Below are 11,057 nucleotides of genomic sequence, written 5' to 3' on the forward strand. Positions count from 1 at the left end.
TTCGGTCGTATAGACCTTGCAGCGCATGACCTTCTAGCGACATTTGGAGTCATAGGCCGCTAATCCTCCAAAGATCATAAGCCAGCCATCTAGCATCAGAAAGCCATCATCCTTCTCCCTGGCGTCGTCCATAGTGGGGGCAGGGTCCTTTCCCTGCTCCCCTTTGTTGGAGCCTCCGGACAAGAACCACCGCATGAGGCTCCAATCCTTGAGCAGATGCTTAACTAGGAAGGCGTGGTTTGGGCATGACCCCTCGAGTAAATTTTCAAAGTGGTTTGGAGTGCCCTCCGTGGGCTACTAGCCACCCTTGCTATCAGTAGTGGCCACAAGCGAATCCTCATGCCATTGCTTCTTGTTCTTCCTTTTGGCGGAACGATTCGAGGTGCCTTCGCTTGCACCCTCATCCCACCTTGCCTTGCCCTTGAGGCAATCAAAGATCGCTCCGACCGCCTCTTCCCCTGAGGCATGGCTGGTGGTAATGTCCAGGAGTTCCTTGGTGGTTCACGAGCCTTTGCATCCTAGCTTATGAACCAAAGACTCGTAGGTCGTCTCGGACAGGAAGGCTCCTATCTCGTCGGCATCGGCAGTGTTAGGGAGCTTGTTGCACTGCCAGGAGAAGCACCGGATATACCCATAGAGGGTCTCACTAGCCTTTTGATGGCAGTTCTTGAGGTCCCATGGGTTCCTAGGGTGCTTGTATGTGCTCTGGAAGTTCCCACAAAGATCTCCTTTAGATCCACCCAACTTTGGATCGCGTTGGACGGAGGTGTTCCAACCATGCTTGTACCGAATCAGCTAAGAACAGTGGAAGGTTGTAGATAATGAAGTCGTCATTATCCACACCACCGGCTTGGCAGGCAAACCGATAGTCTTTGAGCCAAAGTCTGGGGTTTGTCTCTGTAGAGTACTTCGAGATATTGGTAAGTGGTTGGTACCTTGGCGGGAAAGCAGCGTTGAGGTTGTGGTGGCCGAAGGCCTGAGGGCCTGGTAGGCTAGGGCTATCGGGGCTCGGGCTTCGGTCCTCGTCACTATCATAGCGCCTATCGTGATGAGGATGATAGCCGCGGTGGGCTCCTTCTCTTGGGTCAGTGTACGTGCATCTATGGGCATCGAAGGCGCTGCGTGTGTCACGGTTGCGGCCGAGATGCTGATGTTCCAGGACCATAGCGCGCTTCCTGCCACGTTGTAGTGCTTGATGGACTAATACATCCCTGGCGGGGCATGCTAAGGGCATGCACTAGCTGGTGTCAAGCTTGCGTCACCGAGACAATGAGCTTTCTACCTACTACACCACCACATGCTCAAGTAACGCGTGAATCTCATGGTGGGCCTAACGATCCTTAGGTGTCATGGCCTCTGGAAGGCCATGGAGCAAGGCCGTCATGGCGGCGATATTCTAGCTTGCTCGGGCAAAGCGAGGAAAGGCTTCATCGTCAGCGATGATCCTTTGGTTCACATCATGGGCCCTGGCACGTGCGCACCCACTGTCTCCGCGGCACTCGATCTCTCGATCGAGCTCCACGCATTCCTGCACCAGCTAGATTCTGGCTTCCTCAATCTCTCGCTTTTGGGCTTTCAGCTACTCCACCCCCATGCAAGGTGGGGCCGCTGTCGCCCCTTTAGTTTCATCACCGAGGTCGCCCACCGGAGTAGCCTCCTCCGCGGGGATGCTTTTGACATGTCCCTCGGGGGTACTCGCCATGAAACATTCCCGGGAGGGGTGATGGCTCCCTCTGTTGGAGTCAAAGCCAGAGTCCAACCCAGGCTCCTCAGTGAGGAGGCCATGGAGGGATTCTGTGATGCTTTCGATCATCCCCATGAACTCGTTGTTCGTGGGGAATGGGATCACACACTATGCCACAAGGTGGCTAACGGTTGTCATGGTGTTGTGGAGTCCGAACAGAAGCACCATCCGAGCACTCCACATGGAGTGTTGCAGAGAGAGGGTGAGGTAGCACAGGTCCTCCCTAGACTGCTAGGGTCCATGGGAGATGCCGGCTAGTGCTCAAGCATCCCATAGTTGAAGCCGAGGGAGGGGAGAGATTGGATGGTAGCGTAAGCCAATGCCAACTCTCCTCCCACCGTGATGATGAAGTCCAGGTCACCCAAATGCATGTGTGTGCTTAGGACCTAGCTGATTGCATGGCTAGCCATCTAAAGCTTGATATGGAACACGCAAAGGTCCCCTACCTGGTGCGCCAACTGTCGGTGTTTCGAACAAACACCAACTAGTAAATTTATATTTGATGTGCATTAGCTCCAGATGGTATACTAAAGGACACAAGGTTTATACTGGTTTGAGCAGAATGTCCCTACGTCTAGTTTGCTACTGCTCGTGTTATTAGCACCGAAAAAGGTTTGTAGTAGGGGGTACAAACGATCGAGAGAGGGATAGGTCACAAGTCTCTGATGGAAAGGTCGAAAGGATGCCAAGAGCTCAGTTACTGCTTGGCTATGTGTTGTGTGTATGATTGATCCATCCCTTTAGTGGGGCGCCCTACCCTCCCTTTTATAGACCAAGGGGGAGCAGGGGTTATAGATGGGGGAAAGTGGAAAAAACCAGAGGTAGAGAGGGTCCTCGAAGGTGCCAGGTCTTCCTTTTCCCTTGAGCCTACCCTGCTATCATGGCAGACCATGCTAGGGATAGCATGTTCACTGATCCTGATAGGGTCATGCCCTAGCTTTGGTTAGCTAGTGGTCGCATCCCATCCTACTCTGACGGATGATGCAGTGCGTCAGGGTACCGAGCCGTGACCCTACGAGGAGTAGACAAGGAAGTGACCATACGTTCATTACTATTGATGATGTGAGTTCCCTCCTAGACTATAGTGGTTGTCATATGCTCATGTTAGGATCCGCGCTCGAGGGCTGATGGCGGCGCCCACAATACTATAGGACAAAAGTCGGTGCCTATAACACTATTCGAGCTCTGTCATGCCTGGGAGGGCTTAAAGCGCCTGTCCCATCATACCCCGACGGTACTTTCCTACATGCACACAGGGCATGGTCCTTGGTACCATGGTTGACCTGAGTGTCATGTCTTATCCTATGCTCGTCATTATGAAGGGGCAGGGTGCAGACGTAGGGCGAGGCGGAGCCAACCCTCAGCCGTTGGGCGAGGTGGAGCCATCCCTCAGCCATTGGGCGAGGTGAAGCCAGCCCTCAACCATCTGGCAAGGTGGGGCCTGTCCTCAGCCATCAGGCGAGGTAGAGCCTACCCTTAGCCATCGGGCGTGGTGGAGCTAGCCCTCAGCCGTTGGGTGAAGCAGAGCCAACCCTTAGATGTCGGGCGAGGCGGAGCCAGTCCCCGATCATCGGGTGAGGTGGAGTTTGCCCCTAGCCATCGGGTGAGGTGAAGTCTACCCCTAGATGTCAGGCAAGGTGGAGTCTAGCCCTCGGGGGTTGGGCAAGGCGGAGCCAACCCTTTTGGTCCGGGCGAGGCATAGGGCAAGAAGTGTAGTTGCGTTCTTGCCTGTTCGGAAGCATCATCGCTTGATGGTTATTAGTTCCACCTCTTTGGGTACCCCAGTAATTGGTCCCCAACAAGTACCACATGTAAAAATATTGTTCTCACCAACTATTTCATTGCCTTTCGTTAGGTCATATGTTGGTGAGGAAGTGGATGTGGCATGATCACATAGGCCTTTTGGGAGAATCACTTGAGGCTCTTCATTTGTTGGTGAAGTTGAGCACTCCTCAAGTAGTTCCTCCAATGAGAGTGTCTTCTCATCATATTTGGACTCATCATATTTTTATTTGAGTGTGGTCCAAATGATATGAGCATCATCAAGTGGTTCATCATCTCTAAGTATAATGGCATCAAAAACATCTAAAAGCATCTAGGCCCCTAGTTGGGTTTCGGTGATTAATGACAATACGTGATTACTGTGACTAACATGTGTTTTACAGAAACAATTGAGTTAGGTCACGGTAATGGAGATCAATTGGGCAATCATGGTTGTCATGCCCCTACGATGGAAATCATTTCGGTTTTCAAAGGATGAACGACAAGGTTAAGGATGGACTAGTTCTAAGTGTCGATTGGAGTTGGAGAGACACTTAGAGTAGTTTAGGACTTTGTTTTTTTCCTTTGGCCATACTATTAAGGGGGTATGAATGGGTAGCTTGACCTAGGTGAGTCTAGTGAGTTAGGTGTGATGCACACTTGTCAAAACTAGCACTAGGTAGCTCCACAATAGCCCTTTGATCTTATGGAGCAAACTTCATTCACATATGATCGAGAGTTGGAAGTGAATGGAGGGTCAAATACTGACCGAACACTGGCTAAAGGTCCGGTCAATTCATTTGACCAAGGTGATTGTGTTTGGTTTGACCAGACACTGTGAGGTCATGGTACCGGACACTGAGGGCCAGCATTCGGTCGACTCTAGTAAGGTTCTAGAGAGGGAAAATTATGATCGGACACGTCTGGTCACACTATAAACACTAGAGTTTGGGGTATACTGACCGGAGCGTCCGGTCAACATGACTGGAACGTCTGATCAGCCCACAGAGGCACATAACGGTTCATTTTCCAGTCGATGTTATAAATACCACCTTCACTCGTGTGTCGTGGTACTTTTGCTCATTCCAACAGCTGAGAAACACCTTAGAGAGTGCCAAGAAGAGCAAGGTCCTAGTGAGGTGATTGAGATTTGAGAATCCCAAAGAGAGCCCTCATTAGTGAAGATCAAGAGTAGCAAAGTGTGCATCCACCTTCTCATTAGGCTTGTCGTGGTCAAGTGAGACTTCATGCTTGTTACCCTTGGTGATCGCCATCACCTAGACAGCTTGGTGGTGATTGGGAGTTTGGTGATCACCCAGCGAAGCTTGTGGGTGACCCAACTCAAGTTGTGAGCGGTTATGGGTGATTCACCACGATGGAGTGTTGAAGAATCAACTCGTAGAGAGCACTTGATCCTTGCGCGGATCAAGGGGGAGCTACACCCTTGCGCGGGTGCTCCAACGAGGACTAGTGGGGAGTGGCGACTCTCTGATACCTCGGCAAAATATCGTCGTGTTCCTTCCTCTCTATTTACTTTGAGCAATTCATTTTATGTCTTTACATTCTTAGAATTGCCATGCTAGAGTAGGATTGGAACTTAGGTTGCAAGTCTTTTGTGTGGTAGAACAATTAGGAACACTCTCTAGGCACAAGAGGTTAATTGGGCTAACCATAGGATTTAATTATTGTAAAGAAATTTAGAAGTAGCCTAATTCACCCCCCCCTCTTGGGCATCTTGATCCTTTCAACATCTTTACTCAAAGCACTAAATAAGACATTAGTAGCTTGAGCATTGTGTTGTAAGCATTTCACTTCCCCTTTAGATAAGATGGCCAAATCGTCACTAGGAGGTGAAATGCTTACATCTACAATCCGCTCAATATGAGGACCCATGGCCCTAAAAACATCAAGCACACAAGCGGACCAAGATGTATAATTTGATCCACCTAAAAGTAGAAGTTCTAGAGATACCTCCTCACTTGTCGACATCATCTCTCAAGGCGGTTAAGCCCTAAAATGAGAGCCTAGCTCTGATACCAATTGAAAGGACCTTGATGTCGCCTAGAGGGGGGGTGAATAGGTGCTTCTAAAAATTAACAACAAATAAAACTTGTAGCGGATTAGTAGAGTGCGTGACACTACTGCTTTGTCATGCGACACTGCCACACTACAGCACTGCCTCGCTGAGAATGCGGCACTGCCATGCCTGTGCAGAGAGCTTCAACAGTAGCTATGCCTAGAACCCAAACTTGGAGATGTGCATGGAGATGTCCAGTGGCAAGTCCACTAAGTACTTGCACTCATAAACACACACAACCAAGTAGAACGAGTGGAACACGGATAATGCAATTCAAAACATAAAGGAGACAAGACACAAGATTTGTCCCGTGGTTCAGCTCGCCACCAAGGCTTGCCTATATCTATGTTGTTGAGGAAGCAACTAAGGCTTAGGCTTTGCAACCCTTATCCTTGTTCTCAAGTCAAGAGAGTGAACTCTTGAGATGAGGGGTTTCCACTAGATCAATGGGGTGAGTAACAAACTGTCCCGCGGCTCACCACAAGCATAGGAGCTCGCCGGGTGACGCCTAGCTGTCTAGGAGGCTTCACCTCCAAGAGTAACAAATGCATAATGAAGATTAACAAAGCCCGACAAGTGCTCAAGGATTGTCTTGCTCTTAATTGCTCTTTAACACTTAATCAATCACTAATCACTCACTCTCATAAAGAGAGGTTAGAGAGAGCTCACAAATAGCTTAGGAAGGGTTTAGAATGGTTGGAGCATCAGCAACAACACCAGGAGGCATGGGATGGGTATTTATAGCCACCCCATATAAGCTAGCGGTTATAGTTCAAAAACTAGCCATTATGACATGTACAGGTGCGGCACTGCGGCAACTCGCGGCATTGCCACAGCTCCCAGAAACAGCACAGGTCACCTCACAGAAAACGCCATAACTTTTTACTCTGAACTCCGTTTTCAATGATCTTGGACTTTCCGGAAAGCTTGTTTTGAGGGCTATCCAACCCAGTAGAGAACAAGCCCCAAGATTAACAAGTGCAAGTGTTGTGCTAATGTGTTTCTCTCATGTTAGCACTTTGGTTTGTTTAGTTTGAGCACTTGAGACTTGTCTATGATTCGTATTGCATCCCCCTTGATAGTACAGCATACCTATACTCAAGATCAAGAGAATATAACAATTTTAACCACTTGAGTCTTCAATGTCTTTATATACCATTTCTTCTCAATATCACTTCATAAGGGGTTGCGATCATCTTTATCTCATCTATTCGAGTAAACACACTTTGAGCATGTGACTTGAACCATTTCCATACATTTGAGTTCACCTCAATGACTTCAAGTCACTTTCACTAATGATTTGATCCTCAACACAATATGACTCATCATAGCTTGATTAGTTCCTCAACTCAATGCAAGTACTCTCTTCTTCACCTTAGCCATGGTACCTTGGTCCTCAAGCCATCGCTTGCCCTTCATGTTCACTTAGTCCCTTGAAGCCCTTTCCTTGCTATCTTCACCTTTCAAGCCATACTCAAGTCACATCATATTAAGCATCCATTGAAAAATCATTTCTTCAATAGTATGATCCTTGCTTGAATATCTTCTAGATATAAATGTTGAGATCAATCAAGCTTTAGTTTAATTCACATAAAGACATATATGAATCAACATCAATATGGTCAAGCCAATTCATGATTCCTTATATCCTCTTCATCTTGGCTTAAAACTCTAAACACTCACTTCAATATCTATCTTCATACTTCTAGCTTGATCAAAGCAATGTAAAGTGATTTTCCAAATCTTTATCTATATAAGCAAACCAACATAGAGACCGACTTATATCCAATATGAGTTGTGTCCTTTGTCATTTAAACCTTTGCTTGGCATTTATTCACTTATGCATTCTTGACTCATTCTTTAATCCTTGATCAAAGCTAATCTACTATCCAAGTCTTCTTGTTTATGCAAAGCAAGCCATTATTAAGACCAATCCAAAATCATCAACTCATGTCTCTTTTAACTTTTGCCAAATATGCTTGCTTTCTCATGATACTATGATATTCCTCAACATAGAAGCCATTTCATCAACTCCATTTGCATTGTTGTCTTTCCCTTGAACTATATTGTTTCCGTGATCTTTCAACACAACAATACACAATTTTGGCCTTGATTTGAACATTATGTGGAATATCATCAAGTTTGCCTTCTTATTGAACCTATATACACTTCTCATTTCACAATCCACAAGTGTATGCAATAAACTAATTTTCCTGTTCAACACTTAGCAAACTTGTTAGACCTTTAATGGTGTTGTCATTCAATTCACCAAAACCCACTAAAGGGCTAGATGCACTTACAGTAAACCATAAAAACATCATGAAGCCCATATATATAGCTAGCAAGTATGTACTACTATCTTTTTGAAATACAAGTAAGGATTTTAAGTTTGTCCTAAATCAAACTATTCTTTGTTTGACCATGTTTATAAAGAAGAGTACTCTAGCACCTTTTGCGTCAAAGAGGTAAAATTATGAAAAACATATCTCATATTTTATCTAATGATGCTCATTTGGTATCTTAAACTTAGAATAGTTTGGCATAGGACAAAAACATATTTCCTTATTTTCAAGACAAAGATACTAAACAATATACATATACATATTATGTCAACACTAGCTAAGCTATCTTCCAACTATGGGACTTACATATTAGCACTCCTTGTAAAGATCAATGTCGAGTGGACTCAATACAATGAAGATTAGAGATGATGAGGTAGTGTAGAACACAATTGAGCAGCCTAAGTGACTGCGTAGTTGCACTACCGACCTAAAAACTTCATTGTTGGACCTCATGTAGGTTTTACAATTGCAATGGCTTGAAGATACTGCTCGCCTTTCTACTCGATGCACACTAATTAAGGAGAAGAGCCAATAGTGATGTAATAGCTCGACACCATTATACATTTCACTTGGAAATGGACAAGAGTAAGGATGAAATTTGTGGGGATCTCGAGAGTGATACCCAACTTATTGGTCATAGTGACTGACCAATTTTTGATATGGTAACCAAAAGATAGTCTCACTTACTACAGTTCACTATTGATTTACACAAAAAGAAATGTGAACAAACACGTGCATGTGTGTGAGTATATCTAGTGCCATACTCTCTCCATTTACTTATTATTTAAACATAGTTTTTTTTGCCCTTGAGGGCACATGCTCCCCTGATGTGCACCACTAGATGTGCATAAGGATGCGTGCACATCAGGAGAGAGACAATGTGCCCTTAAGGGCAAAATTTACTTTCTCGTCACTTCTCTACTTGTTTCTCAAAGCTATCCTATAGTTTTTTTAGAAAAATAAGCTTGAGATCCAACTTTATGCTTTGTTTTTATGTGTCTTAGGATTCCTATATTCCTCCTGTTTACCACCCAAATGTTTAATTCATATCTTTCATATAATCTAGTTTTCTATAGGGTTTCAATTGCATAGACATTTCAATCCAAGTGTGTTGTTGACTAACAAGGAGCTCCCTAGATGGATGGGAGCTCAATGTGCTAAATTTAGAAATTTGTGAGTTATATGTTTGTAGTGAAGCATATAATCTAATCTTGGATTTTTCTATTATTCTCGACCTAGTTTGTCTTGTATTGTTCCACTACGTGCTTCACATGCCCATGCTTCAATATATTTTGTGAGTAGTGATTTTGTATTCATCAAGTCAAGAATTTTTAGGGCATGCCACACAATATTCCAATTCCACTAAACTGCATGCAACTGCATATTACTAGTTTGTGCTAAAGGGTCACCAATAACTTTATATTCCTTCTTAGAGATGAAATTATCATCAAGACTAGATATTGCTACAAGATATTCATTGTTGCCTTCTATGCCATGGTGCATGCTGCAATGGGCCTTTATGTTGGTGTGTACGACTTGCATCAGCGTAGGTGTCCTCATTTTGATTCTGTGTAAATTTTTCCTTCACTCAAATTTAGATTTTAGCTCATTATTTCTTTTATCTTCCACCATCCCTTTGAAATGCCAAAGAAATCGAACGATATCAATATCATGTTTAAAATGTCTCTTTAGGTCATTATTCAGGCTCTCGCTTGTCCCAAATGTAGACATATCCTACTATGGTACCAAAGTGCATGCCAACTTGAGGTAACAAACTTGTTAGCAAAGCCTCTCTATTAGGAAAGTTTTGATTCAGTAGCGAAGAAGTAAATGTAACTCATCTCATGAAGAAAAAGGAACAATCATGACACTACACATCTATTTTCTTCCATCTCAAATATGTAGAATTATTTTTCATCTAGACATGACTTCCTTCAATCAGTTTCGAACATCTATTGAGTGAGGGTGAAGACAGCCCAATTACAACAAAACCATTGCAATATGAGTATATAGGAAGTGAAAGTGCATCTTGCTTCTAAGTGGGTTTTGGTGGATTGAATGACAACACAATTAAGGGACTAATGTGTTTCATGAGACTTGTAGGTATTCACAGGTATTTAGTCCTAAGTGTGTTGTATTATATTTGGGCACAAATATAGCATATGGCATATAAATGAGAAATGAGCCAGAGGCATATTATCAAAGTAAATTGACAAGCTTATATGCATCAATTATAAATGAGATATAGAGGTTTGCATATGAAATGGTCGCACTCTTGAAGCTTGATCAATCAAAATGATGAAGACATCAATACAAATAAAATAGATATATTGTGAGCTTAATTGTTGATTCAAAGTAATATGTGACTTGATGGCTTGAGAAGGTGAAGATAGCAAGGAAAGGCTTCAAGGTACTAAGCAAAGGTGAAGGGCAAGCGACGGCTTGGTGGCCGAAGAACCTAGCTAAGGTGAAGAAGAAAGTACTTGCATTTAGTCGAGGTATTAATCAAGCTTTGAAGGTCATGTTGATGTGAAGGATCAAATAATTGGAAAGAGTGACTTTGGTTAATATATGGAATCTTGATTAAATGGTTTGATAAATTCAGAGTCACATCTCAATGAAACTCAACTCAGTTCATGGACAGTGTTGGAAGCACTTAAATTATCAAAATTATGAAAATGACGTTTATTCGAAGGATGACAACCTCAAGTGGATTTAATTGTGAATTTCTTTTTCTTGAGTTTAGTCATGATGTACTATCAAGCGGGATGCAACGTATTAGATGTGACCTAGAAGTGCTCAAAACCAACCCAAGCCAAAAAAACCTAAAAAACAAGTGTTTGGGAGAGTTTTGGAGGTGTGTAGTGCTGTAGAACTGGCCAGGCCGGTTTGGTTGTCCTCCAATGGCCAGTTGGTCTGTAGAACCGGCCAGTCCGATTCCCAAACCGGCCAAGCCGGTTTTGACTGACTAGACAACCCAACGGCTAGTTTTGGGGGGTTTGCTATTTAAGCTCCCTCCCACTGCCTTAGGTTGGTTGCTGAAGCTTTTCCATGTCGATACCAACCAACAAAGCCTACAGAGAGCTCCCAATTCACCCTTTGTGGGATTCGAGTGCATTTAGCCACATCCATT

The sequence above is a fragment of the Miscanthus floridulus genome, chromosome 15, assembly GCF_019320115.1.
Source record: "Miscanthus floridulus cultivar M001 chromosome 15, ASM1932011v1, whole genome shotgun sequence".
In the NCBI taxonomy this organism is placed as follows: domain Eukaryota; kingdom Viridiplantae; phylum Streptophyta; class Magnoliopsida; order Poales; family Poaceae; genus Miscanthus; species Miscanthus floridulus.